The sequence below is a fragment of the Cimex lectularius genome, unplaced genomic scaffold (assembly GCF_000648675.2).
Source record: "Cimex lectularius strain Harlan isolate CLEC.00 unplaced genomic scaffold, Clec_2.1 scaffold51, whole genome shotgun sequence".
Taxonomy (NCBI): Eukaryota; Metazoa; Arthropoda; class Insecta; order Hemiptera; family Cimicidae; genus Cimex; species Cimex lectularius.
The window spans coordinates 1444817-1472381 of NW_019392674.1; the positions used below are offsets into that span (position 1 = coordinate 1444817).

The following is a 27565-nucleotide window of genomic DNA, read 5'->3' on the forward strand; positions in this document are numbered from 1 at the left end:
TTTTTCGCTTATTATTCAAAAATTTCCAATGACAAACAACGTTAAAAAAATTCAGAAGAATTGAATGAATAAATAAATAATTTCATCCCTATATCTAAAGTGTAGATAGAATTGAAACGTCGCAAATAATACATTTTCGTTCTTTTTAGAAAACAATTTCTTTTCTTGCCAAATGGAGCTATCACTGGCTGTATTGCCATAGCGAACAATCAATATTTATGTATTGCTCACGCGAAAAATTCTTACGTCACACTTTCATCACTAAAAACAGCTATTTCGTTTTTTATTTTATCCCCATGCGAGCACCAAAACACAAACGGAAAATGGCAAAAAAAAATCCACACACCCAATTTATATCCTGTCTCTGGGGGCGTCGGTGGCCGCAATGTTTTGGGCGTTGACACGGCGCTTATCACTGTAAGGTAAAGGTCCCGGGTTCGAATCCAAAGGCCCTGCATTCGAACCCGACATATTTACAAATGGTTTTTTTTTAAACACCGGCATCCTGAGGGTATATGATCTCTGCTGTTGCGAACCCTCGTAAAAAAAAACCCTGTCTCTCTTTCTTTTCGCTCTTTCACTCTCTCTCACTTTTACGCTCTATAAGTCTCTCTCTCTCTCTCTCTCTCTCTCTCTCTCTATGTTTAGATTTTTTTCTTTAGATTAGATTTCTCTTGGATATAAGAGTGGCCCTCGAGACCAAATTTTGAGAGATTATGTAAATTAAGCGATATCAATCAATCTATCTTTCTATCTATCTATATATCTATCTGTCTGTCTATCTAACTTCCTCTTCCTCTCACTCTCTCTCTCTCTCTCTCTCTCTCTCTCTCTCTCTCTCTCTCTCTCTCNAACGTAAACAGAATATTTTATATAGATTTTTTTAAATGAAAACTTAAAATCCTGCATTATTTTCCGGACAACCCAATAAAAAATATTCCAACCCTTTCTTAATTACTAGCATAAAGATGTTTAATAATATTCCTTGTATTATTTCCTCTAAGAGCAGTATGCGTACTTTCAAAAGAAAATATCTAAAACATCTGATGGAAAATAATTAACAATGTCATGAAAACATGGAAGAATAATTAGTAATATGTGCACATGTATATTGTGTTTTTGTATTCCCTAAGTAAGTATAATGACAAATACAATTAAAAATTATTTGGTTAATTAATAACTATCAAAAATTCTTGTTGAAGTGTTTATTGTTTATCTTTTCTTTTTCTTTTGATGTTATTCGTTGTTTTTATACATAAATAAATGTATATTATCTTATAAATTTATAAACAAAAAAAGTTTGTGACGTGTAACATTTACTAAAAACTATGCAAAACTTTTTTCTTGTATTCTGTTTTCAAAATAAATTATGAAGACCAAAAGAGTGCATAAATTGAATGTACAATGTATAATGTACAACATAACTCGCGGTAAGTGGAAAAAAGCTCCATAATACCTAACTTTGGTTAAATAAAACGTTTGATCAATCAATCAATCCCTTTATTTCCCTCCTTCCCTCCCTCTCTCTCTCTCTCTCTCTCTCTCTCTCTCTCTCTCTCTCTCTCTCTCTCTCTCTCTCTCTCTCTCTCTTCCTCTCCCTCTCTTTCTTTTTACCTCTCTCTCTATCTATCTATCAATCTGTATTTCTATCTATCTAACTCCCTCTTCCTCCCTCCCACTCTCTCTCTCGTTTCCCTCTCTCTCTCTCTGCCTCTCAATCACTCTTTCTCTCTCTCTCTCTCTCTCTCTCTCTCTTCCTCTCCCTCTTTTTTTTTTTACCTCTCTCTCTATCTATCTATCAATCTGTATTTCTATCTATCTAACTCCCTCTTCCTCTCTCCCTCTCTCTCTCTCGTTTCCCTCTCTCTCTCTCTCTCTGTCTCTCAATCACTCTCTCTCTATCTCTGTCTCTCAATCACTCTCTCTCTCTCTTCCTCTCCCTCTCTTTTTTTATCTCTCTCTCTCTATCTATCTATCAATCTGTATTTCTATCTATCTAACTCCCTCTTCCTCACTCCCTCTTTCTCTCTCTCTCTCTCTCTCTCTCTCTCTCTCTCTTTCACTCTCCCTCTCTCTGTCTCCCTCTCCCCCCCTCTCTCTCACTCTCTCCCTTTCTCTCTCTGTCTCCCTCTCTCTCTGTCTCTCAATCACTCTCTCTCCCTCTCTCTCTCTTTTTTTATCTCTCTCCCTTTCTCTCTCTATCTATCTATCTGTATTTCTATCTATCTAACTCCCTCTATCTCTCTCCCTCTCTCTCACTCATTCACTCTCTCTCTCTCTCTTTCTATATATATATATATATAAAACTCCCTCTTCCTCTCTTTCTCTTCCTCTCTCCCTCTCTCTCTCACTCTCCCTCTCACTCTCTCTCTCTCTCACTCTCTCTCATAGGTATATCTACCTATGCATCACGATAACTCACTATCCTCTCTATACTCACTAGAAAATATAAATCATGGAAATAACCAAATTCAAAATAAAGAAAAACTATTATACGATTATCTTTCTTCTCCTCTGTACAACCACAAATTAGCTATAATATACAAATCTAGCTGTAATTTTCACAAGAAAATGAGCTGATGAGCTAATCATTATTTTTACATCAATATTTGTTCATTTATACGAAAGAAAATCTTTTTTTTCTGTTTCTTTGAAGTAGTATAATATTGCAGAAGGAAAGCGAAGACAAAAGACATTAAGATAAGAAATGATCGCGCAGACCTTGATGTTTAGTTAATATTTTTATATTTATTACGTATTTCAATGTATATTTCCATATAAAAATTGAGATTTGTTTTACATTCGTCAGCCAGAAAATAACTGTGACTGAGGTTGTCTAAGGTTACGAATGGTGAGATAGGTGTGCTTGATCGCCTTTTATGGCCGTCGGCTCGTAACAGTAAAAAGTCATCCAAGGCTAAAACGCGAGTTACACGATTCCAATCGTCAACGCTCCGACTTTTCAGAACCCTACTCCAATTGGAATTAAACAGTCATCTGGATTACTGGGCATGTGGGCCACCCCGTCAATTACACCGACTCCATTCTCGTAAGGCCATATGGCATCGAAAAGTCCATCTCTTCGCTCAACGGGCGAGTGTAAATGGCGAAATCGCCCGTAAACAAGACGGGTATGCAATCCAGGAAGATTTTTTTAAAATATAATGGGAATATAAAATGGGCAGAACCTGGACACTTCCGAAGATAGTTCCCCGTGATTCATTTAAAAAAAAGGCAATCTCTAAATATAGTTCATTTCAGATACCAGTTCCCTCCTCCAGGTTGGCCTTGCAACAAAATTGATCTGTTTATCACATCATAATTCGTAATTTGCACGGTAAAATTTAACTTCATAAAGATTGTTTGAAATTTGAATCTCATATAACCTGATTTTTAAAAAAAATCAGGTTGGAAAAACAAAAGTTTCATTCTTATTTCTCTATCAGCGTCGTATATTTGCACAAATCAAAAATTGTTATACGTATGTTATATATAGTTCACATAACTAAATAATGTATAAGAAAAACCAATAAAAAGTTGTATTTTAAGTTAGGTTTTTGTTACCAGACACTAAACGGCCGAGCAACATTGATTGCCAAATTTATTTGCACAAATTCAAAATTGTTATATGCATGTTATATTATACATAACTAAATAATGTATAAGAAAAAACTAACAAAAATTGTATTTTGAGTTAGGTTTTTGTTACCAAAATACTAAACGTCCGACCAAAAAAATTGTTATACGTATGTTATTGTACACATAACTAAAGAATGTATATGGAAAAAAATCAACAAAAAATTGTATTTTAAGTTTGGTTTTTGTTATGAAAATACTAAACGGCCGATCCATATTTGCACAAATCCAAAATTGTTAAACGTATGTTGTGGTACACATAACTAAATAATGTATAAGAAGAACCAACAAAAAGTTGAATTTAATTTAGCTTTCTGTTACGAAAACACTGAACGGCCGACCAACAATCACTACCAAATCCATATTTGCACAAATCCAAAATTGTTACACATATGTTATACTACACATAACTAAATAATGTATAAGAAAAAAAATTGTATTTTAAGTTTGGTTTTTGTTTCGAAAATACTAAACGGCCGACCAACATTGACTGCCAAATTCATATTTTCAGAAATCCAAAATAGTTATGTACATGTACATGATGTTATGGTACATATAACTATATAATGTATAAGAAAAAACCCAACAAAAATTGTATTTTAAATTAGGTCTTTGTACCAAAACACTAAACGGCCGACCAACATTGATTGCCAAATTTATTTGCACAAATCCAAAATTGTTATATGCATGTTATATTATACATAACTAAATAATGTATAAGAAAAAACTAACAAAAATTGTATTTTGAGTTAGGTTTTTGTTACCAAAATACCAAACGGCCGACCAACAATCACTACCAAATCCATATTTTATGTTATTTGAAGATAAATACAGTATATAATTATTTGTCAAATATGGGTTTCTTTGACCTCGTATAAAACCAAACAAAAGCTTGGTGACTCAAGTTGTAATTAAACTTTTTACTATTATATAATTATTTAAACAAGTTTATTTATCAAAATATACATAACATGTTGTGAATAATCGTAAGTCCATGTCGCCGGGTTCTTATCCGCTAACAGAAATTTTGATTCGGAACGATAAAATTTACGCAGATGAACCCGTAGAGATTTAAAATAAAATCTGAAACTCTGCCAGCCGGATGATCTTTTTTTAACTGATTCATACCCAGCGGAGAACACCTCCCTTGCCGAAATGGGAATCGTCTAGGAATTAGGTTAAAAGCTTCCTCCTGCATTTTATTAACGAGGGATGCGTGACTTCGTCTCTTGGGGGGCCACTTCCTAGTCGGGTCTGACTTGTTTAGGTCGTCTTTCTGAACGTAACAATGCGTTGACCGTATCTAGGAATAGTTCATTTTAAACGGCTCGGGAGATTAAAAAAATAGTAAAACATGAGCTACATGATCATCTGAAGAACCGAAACATGGACCAAAAACAAGGATGAAAAACGATAAATTCCGCAAACTCCTATCAAAAGTATGGTAGGAAATACACGAACTTCCTCCACAAAATACGATCCAAATTTAAGATCGTCCTACTTTCAAACTGGCGGTTTTGAACGTATTTCTTGAGACTGAGCGATGGCATAGGACATACAAAGATAAGTTTTTGTTTACTGGAGATATTAAATAGAAAACCTACAAAACAAACTGAAAATTTAAACGATGATAACTCAGTTATTTTTAGTCACTGATAAATGGTACACACTCTGAATAAAAGGAGATTCAGAGAATCTTCTATCAAATACTGAACGAATAAATACGAGAAATTAAGTGAGTGAAGCTGAAGCGAACTTTCAATATTTGTTCCAAAATTCTTAATAAGATTTTATTTAAGTTGACTTTTTTTGTGAAAAGAAATTTAGCGAAAGTTTTTTTAATTTCATCCTGCATGTTAGTAAATTATTCAGAAATCGTGAGATGCGGTCTGGTGTGATGTAGGTTTCAGAAAACATTTTCTTTATCCTGCCAACGTTTCGATCTTTATTGAGATCATCTTCAGGGTCTGGGATTTACAAACATTGTTTACATTACCAAATACATTTAGGATGTGGAAAAGTTAATTTATACAATGCAAAATATATTTTTTATATTCAATCAAAGTATTTCTACTCACTCAAAGTGTTTTGCACTTTGACTGAACACAAAAAATATATTTTGCATTGTATAAATTCACTTTTTCACATCCTAAATGTATTTGTTAAATGTAAACAATGTTTGTAAATCCCAATGAAGATGATCTCAATAAAGATCGAAACGTTGGCACGATAAAGAAAATGTTTTTCTGAAACCTACATCACACCAGACCGCATCTCACGATTTCTGAATAATTATCGATTAACGGTCACTAATCACCACACATGTTAGTAAAGTTTTCATTAATTTTTGAATGTTATATTTTGGGTCTGCTTCCCTGTTTGAACTATGCAATAAATAAATTAATTAATAATCTCCCTTTTGTTCTTCCCATTGTATCGTTTCACGTTCATAAGATTTCGTTTAAGTTAATTTTTTTTTGGAAAAAGAAAGCTGAAGTTTTTTAATAGCATGCTATATGTCAATAAAGTTTCTATTATCCCCTTTTTTATTTCTATCGTCGTACATTATCCATTATTATTGAGTTAGCCTAAATTAAATGATTATCCCATATGCTTTTTATAAATAACAGGCTATCTCCTACTATATGTATATACACATATTGTATATTAATATATTTTCCTTGTTGAAGAAAGCCTATATCTTCAAATTTTTCTCAAACTCTGTATAAAAATATAAAAAAAAGGCATCCCAGAAATTATTTATATGGTCTGACAGGGAAGAAATCATTCGTAGAGCATTACTAAAATTTGTGTTTAATAATTTTGATGCATATGGAGGGTAGCAGTTAATCCCTGGATAAACCAACAGATCCTTTAAAATTACTGGATTGTTTGAAAAAAAAAATGTCCATTTTTTCTTCCTTTTCTATTTGTCTTTTGACGATTTAGGTTATTATTGACTATTATCATTCAAATTGTGGAAAGAAAAAATAAAAAGAAGAATATTACATTTGTTGTTTGAATGCATTCCATATCAACGTAAACTTCAAAGAAAAGGCGATGCTAAGTTATCACACGGACACTTAATTTTGGGCTCGCACATGTGTCCGGCATGTAAAGAAAGGCTGATTTGATTTGTCTAATTGAAGGGTGCAATTCCTTGGCTCCGTATAGAGAGCATGTAGGTATGCCACCCGCCACTTAAAGCAAACCCCTCAAATCCAATTTGTACTAATGTGGAGAAAAATGAAAATCTTTTCCAATTATACATTTGTAGTCACACTACGTAATCTTCTTTTTTATTATAGATCAATTGATTATAAATTTGCTAGAAATAGTTGGCATTTGAGTAAATGAAATAGTAGAGTTTCCTGTCTGTTGTGTCAATTGCTGTTGATATTTCTACAGTTGTGGCGTTTAACACATGAATTTTATGTGTTAATGTGTAGAGATTAGTGACCGTTAATCGATAGTTATTCAGACATCGTGAGATGCGGTGTGATGTAGGTTTCAGAAAAACATTTTCTTTATCGTGCCAACGTTTCGATCTTTATTGAGATCATCTTCAGGGCCCGGGATTTACAAACATTATTTAAATTTAATAAAAACATGTAGGATGTGGAAAAGAGTGAATTTATACAATGCAAAATATGTAAAGAAAAAAAATGTATGTGTTAATTACTACGAAGCTTATAAATAAATAGCTGATAACTGCAAGTGATGACAATGAGTAAAAAATAAATCATGAGATAACAAGAAAAATTACAAAAAACAGATTAAATAGACAATGTTATATCAATAGTTTTTTACAAACCAGTTGGTAAAATCTGCATGGTATTTTCATAAATTAATACGACACACTTTAGTGATGTTGATATGGTCTATGTTGATTATGTTCACTGTCCTAAATGTACACCGGTGTGTGTAAAATGCTGAACGGGCATATCCGACAAATAAACGGACTCGGCGTTTTGAGTGTAGCTGAACTATTCGCATACCTCTTTTGGGTAAAAAAGAATCCACGGGAAGATCGAGACGCGGTTTGACTTAACTTATAGCATTAAAATTAAAATGGTAACATTTAAATTCTGCATAGTTCTGTGAGGTTGTTTGCAGTTTGTCAACCAATATAAATATAACCCATAGTAAACAAGAAAATCCGATCGATCATAAGCGGAAAAACCCTCGGGATAATAGAATCCCTTGAAATACAGCCGGATAAATACGGACCCAAGAGACCGCGTGGGTTGAGGCGTCATCCTATCGATTTTGTCACAGAAGCGATGACAAACTCTAAGATTTGTCGTACATCAAACAGCAAAAGTTGAACTAACGTTCACAAATTATCAATAGATTTTTTTTAATCAATCATCGATCTTGTAAAGGCTGGAAATGTTAACCAATTTTGAAAATTATTTTACAAAAAGGTAAACAGTTAATGATTACTTTCACTAGTTTTCGTGGTCCGCTTGATCAATTAATATTTTTCAATTAATTAAGGGTTTTAGTTGAGATAAAAAAGTCATTGTCACGAGCGGGTTTTGAACCCACGACCTTCGGCTAGATACGCCGCTACTCTACCACTTGAGCTATCGTGACTTCGAAATTCAAAAGGTGGGATTGAAATGGCAAGTTAGTGTCTGAATGGAAGTCATGATAGCTCAGGTGGTAGAGCAGCAGCGTGCCTAGCGGAAGGTCGTTGGTTCGAATCCCGCTCGTGACACTGACTGTTTTATCTCAACTAAAAACCTTAATTAATTGAAAGTTAATGATTACATTAATATTAATCACTTTTTATTTTTATTTTCCTTGAATTGAAAAAAATTGAAGTAGATGTGCATTTAATGCAAACGCTGAATCAGTTTACGAATGACTTTCGGTGCAACTGACATATCGGAAATGAAAATGTTATCTCAATTTCCGTTAACAAAGTGGTATGTTTTTGCGCAATACGCCTTTCGAAAGCGGGATATGGCTCGTCACAGTGTGTAAAATCAAATAAAAAAAAGGAAAACATTGTTATCAACAAGCCTCGAGGCTTTTAGAACACTTATTTCTACTGGTGAAGCCTAAGGGACTTGACGAAGAGATAAATGGTGGGTCAAAATAACCTTAAAATACATAGACACTCTATTCCGAAACTCCAAACAGGTTCATCACCGTGCAGATTTCAAAAGGAAATCTCAATGAATTAAATTTTTACGTCCTATTGGTATTCGAATCAAAGTAGACATGAAAAAGTCAATTTAATCGCAATAATTCATGGTTATACGTTGTACTAAACCAAAACCAAAAAGAAAACTTTAATAAATTTTATGGAAGCCTTTATTTCGAACAAGTCGTCTTTCGTCCCGACCTAGATCTAAAACAAATGACCAGAGGGATTGGTTAAACAACCATTCAATCACTGTCCCAGATTGGCCTGAACAAAACTCCAGCTTAAATTGTACTGAAAACATTTGGGCTTATCTAATAGAACCGTTTTTCTTGTTGTACACCCTTCACCGCCTTCATTTGTTCAATTTTCAGGTATTCAATAATAGCGTATCAACTGTAATCAAAATGTGTGGAGATTAGTGGCCGTTAGTCGATGATTATTCAGAAATCGTGAGATGCGGTCTGGTGTGATGAAGGTTTCAGAAAAATATTTTCTTTATCGTGCCAACGTTTCGATCTTTATTGAGATCATCTTCAGGGCCTGGGATTTACAAATATTGTTTAAATTAAAAAAAAAACATGTAGGATGTGGAAAAATGTGAATTTCTACAATGCAAAAAAATGTTTTTTTATATTCAATCAAAGTATTAGAGAAGAGTAGAAATACTTTACTAAATAAAAAAATATTTTTTTGCACTATAAATTCACTTTTTTCCACATCCTACATGTATTTGTTAAAGTTAAACAATGTTTGTAAATCCCAGGCCCTGAAGATGATCTCAATAAAGATCGAAACGTTGGCACGATAAAGAAAATGTTTTTCTGAAACCTACATCACACCAGACCGCATCTCACGATTTCTGAATAATCACGTAATAAAAATCTAATATAATTTGTTAAATTCTTCTGGAGAATATGTATCGATTTTCAACGATTCAGTAAATTCATTCAATTTATTTATATTCCGTTTCAGTCTTGTTTTTATCTGCTCCCACGCACTTCAACTTTACAGAAACACTGATTTGTATTTCTTCTTCAACTAATATGCACGGAAAACTTTAAAATAGGGTATTTTATTTTTCCCTTCGAATATAACTTCTTTAAGATGGAAGAAACCAATCGAAACTTCAATTTAAACAGGTTATACAATCGTTGTATACTTACACATAATGGTATGAAAGGTCTGAAATTATTGGAAGATTAGAACCGCATTGTTCAAAATGTTGCTGTAATTTTGATTTCTGCCAACAAAAACTTGCTATTTTATGTTTGGTGGCAATTTGAAAATGCTTTTATCATTCACGAGTGAGCCGGCACGTCCCAGCAATTTTTGCAATGTCGACAACTGTCATGAATCCTTTGCGTTGTCATGTTGAAAACGACTCTGGTCGCTTTCCGATGATAACTGCAGTCGGCCGAGTTACAGAATGTATTTCACGTATAGAAGAAACACAATACAAATAAAAAGGAAAATTAATAACATTAAACATAAATATTGTTTCTAAGCAATGAGGAAAATATATTTTGTTAACTGAATTTGAAATTTTCCAAGACTATCAAGTTACTCAGCCAATCAGAAATAGGCTTTTGAGGAAATCGATAAACATACAACCCGTCAAAGGTTATTTCGTGTCCTTTTGAGAATCTATTTGAAGTATTTTTGAAATTTTGAACCAAATTAAGTTCATAGTTTCGTTTGGTTTTTGTACACTCCATTTTCACCTTCGTCTGTTGTTGAATTTGTAAAATGTAAATATTGTTGTGTGGTGTTTAGTGACCGTTAGTTAATGATTATTTGATGCATGTGAGATGCGGTCTGGTGTGACAGGTTTAGACAAACCTAGAGAGGATCGAAATCACGATAGCTAAGTGGTAGAGTCGCGGCGTATCTAGCCGAAGGTCGTGGGTTCGAATACCGCTCGTGACACTGATTTTTTTTATCTTAACTAAAAACCTTAATTAATTGAAAGATATTAATTGGTCAAGCGGACCACGAAAACTAGTGAGTTTAGAAAAACATTTTCTTTATCGTGCCAATGTTTCAATCTTTATTGAGAACATTCTGAAGATGATCTCAACAAAGATCGAAACGTAGCACGATATAAAGATAAAGAAAACAATTTTCTAAACTTTCTAAATATTAAAATTTTTTTTCTCATTGTATGTTGTATGTACATAAAGGCGACAAATGAATATACCTTTCCCGTGACAGGGCTTAGTTTTATTTCATTGCTTTCAAAAAATAATAGACTTATTTTATTAAGTATTAGCCCTTTTAATAAATTGATCTGAAATGCTCTAACAATTAAAACTTCTCTTTCACTGGTTGATTATCTGGCAGAGAAATTGTTTTCCCCTCTTATACTTCGGGGATCCTGAAACTATTCTGTTTAGCTATGATGCTTCGGAAATCTTGAAACTCTATTGCCCGAAGGATCCCTTTTCATTTTCCCCTCTCACCTATATATATCCTACTGACCCCTCCTATACTATACATCATTTTTCTCCCTTTTCTAAAAGAACCCCCGATGATGCGAACCGAGTTGAAGATGAATTGGCAGGGATAAGTGTATCTTAAGCCGGGTCAGGGCACCAGGCGCCAGTCTTTTTTGCTTTGCTCAGGTACGGCCTAATTATTTTCCTACCTACTCGTAAACCTTGAGTAGGCTCGACTAAGAAAGGTCTATCTTCTTGGTCAAGAGGAAGGAATGAAACCCACAAAACATCTCAGATCAGATACTAGCATACCGCAAAAGAAAAAGAAAAAAAAGTATTCATTATCAAGTTATAGAGAGAAGGTTGAGCAAGAAAACAATCTGACAAACAGAGGGTGGATGCTGAAAGGCTAAAATAGTATAAGACGCAATTACCATGGACTACGAAAGAATACCGCACAACAGGCTGGAGTTAGGATTTTTAAGATTTAATATTAATAATTCAATTAGTTCTATTTTTTATAGTGTGCATCTTAATTTTGTGGAATTCCATAAGAAGTTGATGGGTAGGAAATATATTGTCTTTTCCACTATAGCCTATTATCGAAAAGACAATTTTTTTCTTAACTATCAACTTCTCCAGTAGAACTGGCTCTTTGTCAATTGTGATGGCAAGGAGAGTGAGAATTGAATGAGGGGGTCGATTCTTAAATTCCTGTGAGGAAAGAAGTCTGTGGCTGGTGACTCCAGGAAGGTGGCAGAAAGCTGCCTGTTGAAAAGAGAGACTAGAATAAGTAACACACTAGGTAATTTCTGTAGGTACATACATAGCTACGGAAATTTATGAATATTCTCTATGAACGAGGAAAACCCTTCTGTGGGTTAGGAACCCACACTGACAACGAGTACCTCAGACAGAAGGGCAAAAAGAAACTGAAGGAACAATGGAATTCACTCATTGGACACAGGCAAGCCAAGAATCTCCTAACAAATTTCGGAAGAAAAGAAATTATAGAATGTGTCAAAGGAAGTAGGAATAAACTGCGAATCCTAATAGGATTATTAACAGGACACTGCAAGCTAAATGGACACTTAAAGAAGATTGGAATAATCCAAGACCGCACATGCAGATTCTGCAAAGAGAAGAGGAGATACATCTACTAACAAACTGCGGTGCTACAATTTCCCGCAGGAGGAAGTGCTTTAGGGCGTACATTGTGACCGACCATAAAAGAGATTCAACCATTGAAACTGAGCCTACTAATCAAGTTCCTTGATGATTTCAATACTATTTCAATAGGACTCACTGGTGTGCTCTAGCCTGAGAACAGGGGGATACAATAGCTCTTAAAGTTCGCAATACATTACACCCCGACTATTACATCTACAACTACATCTATGGATGTGGAATCACTAGAGGAATTTGGTATGGCAGGAGTCAAAAACTAAAACTAAAAGAGCACGGCAATAGTGACCCAAAAACTAGCCACGGTCAAAGGACTACAGCTTTCTTTAGACGGTACAATCTTGTACTTTGTGTGATTCCAAGCCACCGGATGTTGTCGCTGAGGAAAGGTAGTCCCGTACATACTATCTTTTAAATTAAAAAACAGGTTATTTGAGTTCCATAAAATATACCCGATCTACGATATATTTTACTTATTGTCTTGGATTAATAGATGACCTCGTAATAGTGATAAGAGGAATGTTTACAGAGTTGATGCTCAGTGTTGGTCTGGAGTCGGTGGACTCATGTTGAACCGGCATTGGGTCACTTATTGGGGTCCGTCTTCACTCGCGAGTTTGTTGAACTACAAATGCGTTTCCTTAGTTCCTCACTGAAGATGGCGCAATGCCGAAACACGTTTCAGTACGGTCTATAAACCCGCGAGTGAAGAATGAATAAATGAACCAATGCCGATTCAGTATATTTACAGAGGTAACTATGGTACAGGCGCCATAAGTAGTACAAGGAAGAATGACTACATATAAGACCCTATAGACCACGGTTACATTCCTGAAAAAAAAAACTTCACCAAAGGCAGTTAGTTTAAGAAAAGTGAAATAGCTGAGAGATAGAGAGATTTGATGAAAAGTTAACATGCGACACTGAGAAAGTTAATCAGAGAGCCTAAGTCGCTCTGGGCAAGTGTAAAAGGTTGTTAGGAAAAAGCTGGGCCAATTACCCTTTGAATTTATACGACAAATCTTTAACTATGTCAAGCCAATGCTTAACTACGCGATTGTGTGGTGAGCTAAAAACTTAAATCAGGGGTAGAAAAGCTACCAAGTTCTAAAGAAAGGCGAGGAAGGCATGAGTACATGAGGAGACACGAAAACGACACTGAATAAACCTACCACCTCTACACATTTTCGGCCAGTTTTATGCTGTACATAAGCTCATGCAAGGACAACCTTATACAAGCTACCTCCATGATATGCCTCATAACTAAAACATAGAGAGGAGCTTGGAGAGGATAGAGTATTGGTCCTCTAGGAATACCTTCGCAAATGCCAAGTTTTATTGGAAGAAGAAAAAACAACAAGAAAGAAAGGACTACCAGTCAACGCTTATTCTATTTGCTACTAGACGGTTTAACAACAAAACACACTGTTTATTGAAGGAAGTAAAATATTACTTAAAGTAAAAGTACAGGAAATTGAGAGTGAAGGTTGAATCTGGTGAACAACCGCAACAATCGACAAAACGCTTCGTCGATAAAGTTTGGCAAGATAGCAAAAATTGGAGTACTGCAAGTTTTTCAACTAGGCAACGCCGACTCAGTAGGCATATAAAAATGAGAATGGCAGAAGCTAACGCAGGGTTCTGCTAGAAAGTTCTGTTTATTGCAGCCACTATAAAGCCTGAAGTCGTAACTATAACTAATATTAGCAAGAGCAATTTTTGATTAGTCCACACCTGATGTACAGGATGCAAAAGTGTCTTTAGTCATCTCACGAACAAATTTCATCTAATTTTGCGTTTTAGAACAATTAAATAATAAATATTTAAACGGAATTATTATTTTTGATGCGAATGATTCGTTTTACAGAAGAAAGTGTACGTATGGAAGTTAAAATTAACATAGAATATAATCTCGTATCTTTATGATGTCTCCGCCTTGATGCTATTAGCGATAAACCTCGACAAACACACGTGCCCACAATAATATTCTACGAAAAAGTTTTGAAAAATTGTTAAAAGATAAAATCCTAAACTAAATAACACCATAATACAATACTTTACGCCCTTTTACAGGAAGTGACACATATTGAATAATTCGTGGGCGATACATTGGTAAAAGAAAAAAAAGTGTAGGCGATGAATTACTTGGATCGAGACCAATTTTTTTCTTTCTTATGTAGCAAACTTGGCAATTTTCCTATTAAAAAAAAAACAAAAACAAAAACAATTTATTTGTATTATATTAGTTATATTTTTTACTTTTTGCAATGTTTTTATCAAATTCTTGAGTTAAAAATAGGTAAAAACTGAAACATTTGTACTGATAAAACACAATGACTAGTCAGAATGTCATCATAATTCTATTCTTGAGTCAGAAAATGGCAAATCTATTTCTTTTAGATGATCTACATTAGGAGATTAGAAAAACGTCACCAAGGCAGTGTATCGCTGCGTTAAAATTTCGTCCAACGCTCGTAGCAATAAAATACATATTACTGAACCGTATTTATTGTAAGAATAAATAACTTAAAAACAAGCTTTACAGTCTACAGAATCGCAGTCCGAAGAAATCACATGGAGCTTTAGGAACAACGTTAGGTTATCTTCACCAAGACAGTTAATCGCTGCGTTAAAATATAGAAGCAGCCAACACTCATCTGTATAAACATTAAGATGTACTTCAATTAATTAAGGTTTTTAGTTGAAATAAAAAAGTCAGTATCACGAGCGGGATTCGAACCCACGATCTTCGGCAAGATATGCCGCTGCTCTACCACTTGAGCTATCGTGACTTCGATCCACTCGGACACCAACTTCCTATCTCAACCCCACTTTTGAATTTTCTCTCCTTTTTGCCATTTTTCATTTGTCGCCGAGAATCAAATAGATTATACGACATTTGAAAACTGGCAAAAAGGAGGAAAAACTCAAAAGGTGGGGTTGAAATAGGAAGTTGGTGTCCGAGTGGATCGAGGTCACGATAGCTCAAGTGGTAGAGCAGTGGACCACGAAAACTAGTGGAATTAAGATGTACAGTCTCGTACTATTCGCATTATTCTATTTTTTACTCCAACAATTCACATAGCTTTAGGTTTCTTTCTTTCTACTTCATAACGTCCATAGAAGGATTAGATTACATCCATAACACGTGATGAAAATGCCCACCAACCAAGACAGTGTATCGCTGCGTTAAAATATTGAAAATATCAAGTAACACTCGTTCCTTTAAAAATCAAAACTTCCTTAAACGCTTAAGTAGTTAATTACATATTTCCATAATTCTATTTTTAAGTCTAAAAAAGTCACTCTGAGAATTAGATCGAGAACGTTAAGAATTTATAAAAACCTCACTAAAACAGTTTATCGCTGCGTTTAAATATGGAACCAACCAACACCCATTCGTATAAACATTACAGTACATTATATAATTCTATTTTCAAGTCCAATGAAGTCACATGGAGCTTAAAATCCACAACATTAGAGAATTTATAAAAAACTTTATAAAAAAAACCTCGTTGCTTTAAAATATAGAACCAATAGAACCAAGCAACACCCATTCATACAAACATTACAGTACATCATAATTCTATTTTCAAGTCCAATGAACGTCCAAATCACATGGAGCTTAAAATCCACTACATTAGAGAATTTATAAAAAACATTATAAAAAAAACATCGTTGGTTTAAAATTTAGAACCAAGCAACACCCATCCGCATAAACGTTAGAGTAAATTACATTACATTGGCATAATTCTATATTCACATCCAAAAAAAGAAATCACGTGGTGATTAAAATCCACAACATTCGGGAAGTAGAAAAACCTTACCAAGACAGCTATCGCTGCGTTAAAATTTAGGACCTCCACAAGAATCGTTCTTTATGTTATTCTCTTGTTCAAAAAAAGGAGAATAGGTTAGATCCATGTGGGCCTAAAGGTAGAACTTGTAGACATGTTAATGTCCACCAAAAAGTGCATCCCTGCTGTTAAAAAATCGTCACGTTACTATCAAATGATTGATGTCATAATTGGATTATCAATACAAAAGACTGCATATAATTTATTTACTCTAAAATCTCTTCTGAATTTTTCATCTGAGGTCTTGTACAAAAATCGCTGTGAAGAAAACGCCTAGGACAAACTGTAGTCTGTACATAAGACAAGACTTAAAATCTGCGACTGTTAAGTTCATGCAGTAGTTCATTATTTATGTATAAATTAAAGAAAAAATGACGGCTTTCGTCTGATTTTAATGTAGCTCAGTTATTAATATTGATTTTTTGGAGATCGTGAGATGCTATCTGGAGTCATGTAGGTTTATAAGAACATTTCCTTTATCGTGCCACGTTTCGATCTTTACTGAGATCATCTTCAGGGCCTGGGATTTATAAACATTGTTTAAATTATACAGATACAAATGAAAAAATGAATTTATACTATGCTAGAAAGTCATTTTTTCATTTGTATCTGTATAATTTAAACAATGTTTATAAATCCCAGGCACTGAAGATGATCTCAGTAAAGATCGAAACGTTGGCACGATAAAGAAAATGTTTTTCTAAAACCTACGTCACACCAGACCGCATTTCATGATCGCCAAATAATCATTAATTAACATTGATGATTTCCTGAACGGTTTTACCTATACAAGTAACTAATTGCCAAAATATTTCCTAGTTTGATGGATATTCAACATTTTCTGGTGCAAAAATTTATGCAAGCTCGAAAAATGTGTTGTTTTATTCCTACATACTTTGTACCTACTTACTTATCCATAATACATACATATTCTCTTTTTTAGATATTATAAAAAATATCGATTGGTGATATTCTTTAACCTACTTTTTATAATAATTATTTTCTGCGGTATATTGATGATTTGTGGATCAAATGTGATAGCATTGCCATCTATCTAAAAAACACGGATTTCTCGAATTAAAGACAATACTGTGTCAAACGGATACACGAAATTTATGGAAATTAATTCGAAAAATGAATGCTCCCAATTAATGCAATGTTCGAAAACGTGACTTGGCTTTTCAATTTCGCTTGGTCCGAAAATAAATGCCATATGGCTGATGATTGTGCAAGAAAACTCGTCCCCATTTATGTTGCCATGTTTCCCCAGAAATCGACACCGTCCGAACCAACAGGTCGCAATCAAAATACCTGTTGGTACGGATTAAATTATTCAAATTTATTCATCCCCTTTTAATACGTGCATGTGCCCTGGGAAGCACGATCCGATAAACAGGTGGGGGCGTATTTACAGACAAAATCTCCCGTGAAAGGGACTTATCCAACAGGGAAGATTAGATTACAGAAAAAAAAGGTGACGTACCAACTGTAGTAACACTGAACGTAATATTCCTATAAATAATAAAGTCCGAAAAAAAAATCAAGCCACATTTCAATGCGGTAAAACGTGTACAAAAGTACTCCCCTTTTCTACCTGCTAGGGTAACCTCTGGTTATGAAGTCCGTTTGGACTTAACCATATGCTTTTTGAGGCGTTGTATGAATATTATGCTTGTGCGCAGTGGTTCCTTGAAATCACCTAATATTAGCTTCATTATTAAGGGTAACTATCCTGATTAAACAATTAAATATAAAATCCCGCTCGTGACAGTAACTTTTTCATTTCAACAAAAGCCTTACATAAAAATTCATTAGATTTCGTGGTCCGATTGACAAAATAACATCTTTCAATTAATTAATCTTTGTGTAAAGTATAGGTTGAGATAAAAAAAGTCAGTGTCTCGAGAGGGATTCGAACCCACGACCTTCGGCTGGTGGCACGAGCCAAAGGTCGTCGGTTTGAATCCCGCTCGTGACACTGCCTTTTTTATCTCAACCAATACCTTACACTTACATAAAAAGATTAATTAATTGAAAAAAGTAATTTAATGGATTAAATATATAATTTTTATATTGTTTATGGCCTATTTAGAAAGAATGTGAACTGAGCACTATTATAAAAGCATTATTAATAGCTAATAGGAGGCTTTTAAATTGAAAAAAATCAGCAGGTCCTTTTGAAGAGGATGACCATTCATCAATTATCCAAGCATACGTAAATATGATGTCATGGCTTTTCACGACTAGAAGACATTGAAGGGCAAATTAATAATTCCATTTTTACGTCTGTTGAAATTTAAAAACCCGGTTGTCAATAACCAAATACATATTGTGACTCTCAGAGTGTGTAAAATTTGGGTGCAAGGCTTCACCCATGTAGTTGAGCTGGTTCAATAACATTCAAACAACACATTTAACAGTCATTTATATATTTTTTTTGCAAATATTTCTTCGAAGATACAACGGTCACATGTGCAAGAATCCATAAAAACCTACTGCTTTACAACAGAGTCATGAATTGTGTTGGTTTCTGGCAGTATTCCAACCTTCCTTTGCTGTTTCAACAGAAAGTACAACTTAATTTTCTGCCCCTATCCCACAATCAGAAAGTTTCAAATTTATACCGAAGAAAATTCATATTTTAAAAGTGGCTTCTTTTAAAGATATTTTTGTTCTCTGCACGATTTAAAAATTTTTTCCTCTGTGCCATGTCGGCCTTAAGTTTAGTTTTGTTTTGTGACTCCCTCCAACAGACAACTAAAACTAGAAACGTTCATGTCCTTTCAACAAAGAAAATTTCCCGTCGCCGTTTAAACAAAATTTTTTTTCACGGATCCTTAGTTTTGAACCATTATTGGTTAAATCTCTCATGTAATCTCGGATAAATCTGAACTTTTAAGCAAAACAATTTCATTCGTTCATCACTTGTCCTTATAAATTTAAAAACGTTTTATTTATCAATCCAACCTTTTAAGAAAGAAAAACGTTCTCCTTGACCAGTCGTTTTTAGAGATATTTCTTGAATCAATTTCAAGAAAGGACATTTCTTTCTTCATTCAGTAGTTTGTAAAGGTTTTTCTGAATAAATGCAACCTTTTCATGAATGAAAACCGCCTAGATAAGTTATTTTATCAAAGCAAATTTTCTGTTCTTTAAATAAAAAGCCCTCTTCCTTCATCAGTCTTTTTTATAAAAATGATTTCTTGGATTGATTCAGAACTTTAAAAACAAATATTATTAAAAAAAAAACGTTGTCTATAAGTTCAGTTTTTTATTAATGACCACTAGTTTTTACAAATGTTTATTGGAGGAATCCGAACTTTTTGGTAAAAAATATCATTCCTTGATCTTAATTATAACCATTACATTATATAGAAAGAAAATTCAGTCTTTTTATGAATGGAACTTAAACTTTTTACTTTGACCAGACGGTTTTAAAAATACTTCTAGGATGAATCTGAACTTTTAGGCAACAAAATTTCATTCGTTGATCATTAGTTTGTTATTATAAAGAAAGTTTTTTCATAAATTCAGTTTTTTTATGAATGGAAAACCTGCTTCCTTGACCAGTCGTTTTTACAAATATTTTTTGATGAATCTAAACTTCTGAAAATATCATTCCTTGACCATTTGTGCTTGTTAATTTAAAAAACTTATTTTAAGAATGAAAAACGTTCTACCATGACCAGGCGTTTGTGCAAATTGAATGACTTTAAATTTGTTATAATAAAGAAAGTTTTCTTCATAAATCCAGTCTTTTTATTAATGAAAAACCTAATGCCTCGACCAATCGTTTTGTGAAATATTTTTTTACATGAATTCGAACTTGTAAGCAAGAAAAGTTTATACCTCGATTGTATTTATAAATTTAAAAAACAACTTTATGCATCAATCCAGTATTTAATAATGAAAAACCTGCTGCCTTGGCCAGGCTTTTTAAAACTATTTCTTGGACCATTTAAAAAAAAGAGAGATTTTTTCCTATGTTCACCTGTTATTACGATGGAAGTTTTCGTCACAAATTCACTCTTTTTACTAATGAAAAACTTGTTGCTTTGTCCAGTTGTTTGTAAAACTATTTCTTGGATAATTTCAAAAAGGGATATTTTTCCTATTGTTCAGTTATTATTTTGAATAAAGTTTTCGTCAAAAATTCACTCTCTTTAAGAAAGAAAAACTTGCTGCCCTGACCAGTAATTTTACATATTTAGGATGAATCTGAAAGTTCAAGCCGGAAAATTCTAAAGTTCTTGTAATATTTATAGCTAAAAATTAAAAAAAAATGTATTCTGCACTAAACCAGCCTCATAAGAAAAAATTTTTTTGCTTTGACCAGTCGTTTTTAAAAATATTTCTATGATGATCTGAACCTTTATGCAACCAAATTCGCGGATCATTAATTTGTTATAATAAAGAAAGTTTTCTTCATAAATCCAGTCTTTTTATTAATGAAAAACCTAATGCCTTGACCAGTCGTTTTTAAAATATTTTTCAGATGAATTCGAACTTGTAAGCAAGAAAAGTTTATAACTCGATTGTACTTATAAATTTAAAAAATAACTTTATACCTCGGCCAGTGGTTTTTACAACTATTTCTTGGATCAATTTCCAAAAAGGAGATTTTTCCTATTTTTCTGTTGTTATTACGAAGAAAGTTTTTGTCACAAATTCACTCTTTTTACTGATGAAAAACTTGCTGTCTTCACCAGTGGTTTTATAAACATATTAAAATGAATGTGAACTTTCAAGGAAGAAGATTTCAATCCTTGAACATTATAGTTACAAATTTAAAAAAAAAAATGCACCAATCCAGCCTCATAAGAAAGAACTTAAATTTTTACTTCGACCAGTCGTTTTTAAAAATATTTCTAGGATGAATCTGACTTTTCGGCAAAATAATTTCATTCTTTGATCATTAATTTGTTATCATAAAGAAGGTTTTCTTTTTATGAATGCAAAACCTATTGCATTGACCAGTCTTTTTAAAAATATGTACTTCTTGGAACAATTTCAAGTAAGAAAATTTCTTCAATCAGTATTTTTTATGAAAAAATGTTCTGCATAAATGCAATCTTTTTATGAATGAAAATCTGACTGGATCAGGTGTTTTAACAAAGAAAATTTCCAGGTTGAATGTGTCCTTTTTAGGGAACAAAATCTAATATAACAATCAAATCATATTTTCAGGAAATAAACTTGCATCCTTAGTCCATTAGTGGTTTTGAAACAAATTGACGAAAAATAGTAGTAAAAATGGATTTTTTTAGTCTTTTAAGAAAGAAATGCTTTCCGTCTCGACCAGTCGTGTTTAGAACGTGAATTATCGGCATAAATTCGTTATTTTAAGAAAAAATATTGTTTGCGCATTGAAAATTTATTTCAAACAAGTAAATTTCTATTTCAACAGAATCTAAATTTATGTAAGAAAAGGTTTTTAGAAGCAAAGCGTTCTCCAGACATTTGTTTCTTAAAATAATTCATTGTATCTCTCTATTCTGAATAGAAAAGTCACAGACTTTGCAACTTAATACATCATAAATTATGTAATGTAGATCAAATAATAGTTTGATGCAAGTCATTCAATATTTTCCATTGAAAACTATATAATACTCCGGCTTGTTTTCCATTATATAAAAAAAAAATCTCGATTAAAATAAACAATAATAAGCCATTTTTTAAGAAAGGAAACGTGTCTATTTCTGAATGAGCATAGAGACAAAGAAAATCATATATTTGCCTATCGACTAATAGTGTTTTTTTAAAATAAATAATTATCGCGTTTATTTATAGAAAAAGAGGATTAATTTCTGTTATTAGAAGAAAATTAACTACACTTCGGGTACTTCGATTTTGTCTTTTGCCTTGGTAAAAATAAGCTATCAAGGAGGACTTATTTGCAAGCAGGCAGTTAAAGGAAACAGCGTTGATGTGCTTTATTTATTTTATTTTTGTAGACGTGACTTTAAAAAATAGTCTAGTATGCCAAGTTAGTTTACTTTATTAATTATTTATTAAGTGGGATTTTTCTAAAAGCTGCTTTAGCTGCTTACAACCGTTTGAAGGCTAGGGAAAGGGAGGCGCTTAAACTATTTATACACGCACGTGCAATTTACACGGAAATCAGCCCAAATTTGTCGGAACCAGATCGAGACATTCAGTCCTTTTCTAGGATAAAGATGACAAACCGACTGTTAAATACGAGATGCCAAGTTGAAAAATAAAAGGATCCCATGGATGTGGGCAGGACTCGTTTACCCACACGCAGGACACACGCTGACACTCCCTTATGAATGGGAAAACTACAAAGCGGTTTAGAGAAATTAAAAAAAAAAATCCTAAACGTTAAAGAATCTTAAACGAAAGGCGTCTAAAAACAGTTTAGACGTTAAAATAAGGATGTTGGCTAACAAATCTAAAACACATGAAGATTTGTGATAGAGTGGGAGTAAACTAGCAACATCATCAAATATATCACGTATTTATAACGCCTACAAAAGAAATTTTATAAAATTATATAACACTTAAAAAATCTAACTTTAAAGTCAATGCAAAAATCTATCAAAATTTGTACAACGAGCATTTTTTTTATTGGGTTTCGCCTATATAACTATGCATGGATTTTGGTTAGTTGATAGGTATATTTAGTGTATTTAGGCATTTTTTATAACATATTATTAATAAATTTACTATAAATGGCCTTTATAGTAATAAATAAATAGATCTTTATATAGGATTAAATGCAAAAAAAATTAATAAATGATATTTTAGGTCATATAATTATGGTTGACATGTCAAAATAGTGCAATAATGTTTTTTCTGAGAGAAAAAAAATCACATGTATGTAAAAAAATGAATATTTCTATGCAGATGTTCTAAGGAACGGTACACCCAAGGCTCCTTGGGACGTAAAGAATTTTTTCTTTTTGTAAAAAAAGCCATAATTTTATATTGGACTTACGATTATTTTCGACTAATCCCGTATTGGTTGACTATGTCTCACAAAAGCTGCTGGGACACTTTTTTCCGGCCAGTTTTCAATTATTGTCTAGTTTTCAACTATTTGCCACAACACATTTCACTTTGGGTCCCACTCTGACTGTATTGCTGTGCAGCGGCCACGGAGAGAATGGGAATTATACTGACGGTTCGCCAACTGAAAACTACCGATATCCCTTCTCCCTGTGAAAAAAAATTTATCTTTAATTTTACAAAGTTTGTATGCTGAAAACTTCCCCATGACGAGAATTTCCAAAAATGTCCGAAAAAACGAAAGGATATAGACGAAAAACGTACCTAAGACCTTAGAAAAATGGAGCAAAATACGACAATTTTAAAAGACATTTTAAACAAATTAAATTTTTTTAAAGTCAATTAAAGCTTTCAAAAATAGCTCAAATATTCCTCAACAATTCTAAAATATAAACTTTGCCTTTAAGTAATGAAACTGAAAGACCTAAAACAACAAATGGCCATTTTTCACCATGACAATCCAGTTCATTATATGAATGTAACAATGTTAAAACATTTTATAAATCTAAAAATTAGGGTATTTTATTAACAAAAATCCTTTCCAACATATTTCCACTCTAGTTCAGTAAAACATACTCTATAAATAATAAAAATAACTATGCCACATCACAGAAACATTAATTTTTAACGTTTGGTACAAAGCAGCTTTCAAATGAAAAATGTATACACCTTTGTAATAAGATTTTTAAAAATATAAATGTTTAAGAAAATTATAGTTTTATGAGTATCATGATATAAAGTTGGTACGTTAGGATTATCTCCCAGCATTCAGCTACCATATTTTGATAAAATATAATAACAGTTGCAACTTCCACTTTCTAAACTTTTTGAACAAAAAACAATTTTTAAAGTCAATTAAGGTTTTCAAAACAGCTAAAACATCACTTAACACTTCTAAAATCTACATTTGTATATATAGCAAAGCATCTATCAACCGAAAAATCTGTACACCTTTGTGTACAAAGCTGGAACTAGTAGTAGCAAAATACTAATATTTAAGAAAATTACAGTTTTGCGAGTATCGTGATATAAAATTGGTATGTTAGGATTATCTCCCAGCATTCAGCTATCTTATTTTGATAAAATATTTATATTAACATTTTCAACTGTCTAAAACTTTTTGAACAGATTAAAGATTTTTAAAGTCAATTTAGGCTTTAAAAATCAGCTAAAACATTCCTTGACATGTCTAAAATCTATATTTGTATTTATATAATGAAACTGAAAGACCTAAAACCAGAAATGACCATTTTTCATAAGGTGTTGGTTGAAATAAAAAAAATCAGTGTCCCGCTCGTGACGCTAACTTTTTCATTTCAACCAAGAACTTAAATAAAAATAATAAAAGTACTAATATTTAAGAAAATTATAGTTTTATGAGTATCGTGATATAAAGTTGGTATGTTAGGATTATCTCCCAGCATTCAGCAATACTATTTTAATAAAATATAGTAACACTTTCAACTTCTACTTTCTAAAACTTTTTGAACAAATTAAAGATGTTTTCACTCAATCAAAGCTTTAAAAATCAGCTAAAATGGGCCTTAAAACTTCTAAAATCTACATTTGTAATGAAAGTGAAATGATCATTTTTCAACATGCCAATCCAGCTCATTATATGGATTGTTAATGTGTCTAAACATCTTACAAAAGTGAAAATTTGGTCATTTTATCAACAAAAAAACCTCTACCAGCATATTTCCACTTTAGTTTAATTAAACATACTGGGAAATCGCCATGCCACATCACTTAAACATTCACTTTTAATGTTTAGTACAAAGTTAATAAGATTAGAAAAGTACTATTATTTAAGAAAATTATTGCTGATCCCATGGTCATGGGTTCAATTCCTTGCATCCGGATTTTTTTTTCTAAGACATAAGATGAATGGCAAGAGCAAAGAAAGTTAACACAGAAAGATCAGGGCTCAGCTATCCTGAAATGATTTATATCTCTGTTACACTCTTTAAAGACACATTATAGAAACTATATAAAAAATTTTTAGTAATGTAAATGACCTTTTATAATAAACTTAAACAATTAAGAAGATTGTCATTTTGAAACCAGGCTTTGTTTTGGGCAAAGGCCTCTCCCATATTTTTCCAAATTTCTCCGTCTACTGTTCTTCTTCTCATAGTTCCTTCCACAAAGTCTGCAATATTGTCTTCCCACCTCTTCCTTGGTCGTTCTCTAGTTCTTCTTCCTAGCAGAGGTGTAGGTGTTGTAGCGATCCAATTTGTGACTTTTTTGTCCATTTCTTTTGACTAGCCCATTTCCACTTTACACTATTTACATTTATTCCTTGGCTGGCCATAAAAAGTTTCTTATGTCCTTGTCCTTTTTAGTTTTTTATTTATTATTTTTATTATTTTTTATTTATATTTATTTATGATTATTTATTATTTATTTATATTTATTATTTTTTATATTTTTTTAATTTTTTTTCAGACATCAGACATGGAATAAAGCATGTATAAAGTAACATTAGCAGAAAGACATTTAAAGATAAATATAGGCCAATCTAATGATAGTTAAAATGTTTCTTAAGTGCAAAGATTTTGTTTAAGAGGATAAACATATTAACCACTGCAGTGCTCTTACCTTAAACACTTAAACTGAAGTGTGTTTGAAGATCTTTCTTTTGCTTGGTGTAAATAAAAAAAGTCTCTGGTCTCTATATTTCCCTTAGTTTTATTATTTAATATTCAAAATATATTAAACAAACACACCATTGAAGATGGGGAAAAACTGAGATATGTCACACCAGTGAGGATTAGCAGAGCAGGAAGATCAGAAACAACTGAACTACAGGTTAAATTGGTTCAAATTTCCAAATTAGTTGAATGAGAGACTCATATGAACAAGACCTCACCTGGACAATACAATGGATTACTGCACATAGTTATCAGAAAAAAAATACAAATAAAAATACAGAACAAGTAGAAATTATAAACCACAACTAGAACGTCTTATTGAAAAGCCTAGCTTGAATAGCTCGGACTGATACTGATCAACCTTATGAAACTCATCATACAGATCTACGAAAAATGCATGAAATTTATGACTTTTTTATTCAACTGATCGTAGCAATACTCATGATGTGTGGTGTTTAGTGACCATAGGTAATGATTATTTGGAGATCGTGAGATGTGGTCTGGTGTGACGTAGGTTAAGGAAAACATTTTCTTTATCGTGCCAACGTTTTGATCTTTATTGAGATCATCTTCAGGTTCTGGGATTAATAAACATTGTTTAAATTTTACAATTACATGTAGGATGTGAAAAAATGAATTTATACAATGTTATAAATTTTACAATCAATCAAAGTGGGTCCAAATAATCAAATACTCATAATGTTGCCGACTGCAGAATGTTTCCTTAAACCTCAATTGCGATTCTCTAAAAACTTTTTCATCGTTGTTAATCTTGTAAATAAAATCGCAATAAACAATTTGCCAACTGTATTAGAAAAAGAGCCCTTCTTATGCACTGAAAATATTTTATAGTCTTTGCAGCTGTCTGGTACCTTTATAAACATATGAGGCGTTGCGGATACGAAGGGCGAACTCGACATCAGGTTAATTTTTTTTTTGGTCACCATCCGAATCTAGCTGCTTCAGAGAATGTACAGTTATAGCTTTCATGTTGAGTTCGCCCTTCGTACCCGTCTGAAATATGAAGAGAATGATACGATGCTAGTTGGATTGTAGTTGGAAACTGCCATAGGTGGGCGGATACTAAGGGCAAACTCAACACCGCTCCTTGTCCTTCTCTTCGCGCTCCGCTGTATGATGCAATCCTTCGTTTAGTTTGCATAAAACGCTTGTCTCGTGCAGTGTTTATTTTGTTGTTACTGTTATCATGATCTTATTGTGTGCAGTAATGGATGTTAACAATAATAGTGCGTTTACTGGATACTCCATACGTTCCGTTACCGTGGTCAACATACTTTAATATTATTGAAAATAATCAATCTTCCATGCCCATGCTCAACGAGGAAACGGAAGATGACCAACCCGATTATGAGGATTAGAAATTACAAAGAAAATTAAAAATTTAAATTTAAAAAAAAAAAAAAGAGAAAAAATTAAAAATTACAATTCGTTTTCAAAGTCATTTTAATATTATTTTAAATGTATGTACGTTTTCAGAATACAGACTTTATAAATAAAATGTGTTTTTTGATTAATTGAAGTTCAACCAAATTCCTGACCAATCTCTAGATGGGGTAACCATTAATAAACAAAAAATTAGGCATCCTTCAA

General features: G+C 32.8%; 1 protein-coding gene across 2 annotated transcripts in view; it reads right to left on the reverse strand.

Moving 5' to 3' along the window:
* LOC106662173 (integrin beta-PS) overlaps positions 1 to 23403 on the reverse strand; it is a 39661-nt gene extending 16258 nt beyond the window's left edge. For both annotated transcript variants that reach the window (XM_014386025.2, XM_014386024.2), the window contains exon 1: positions 23230 to 23403. The gene's annotated coding sequence lies outside the window, so the exon portion shown is untranslated. The remainder of the gene's footprint in view (positions 1 to 23229) is intronic.
* Between the last annotated feature and the right edge of the window lie 4162 nt (positions 23404 to 27565).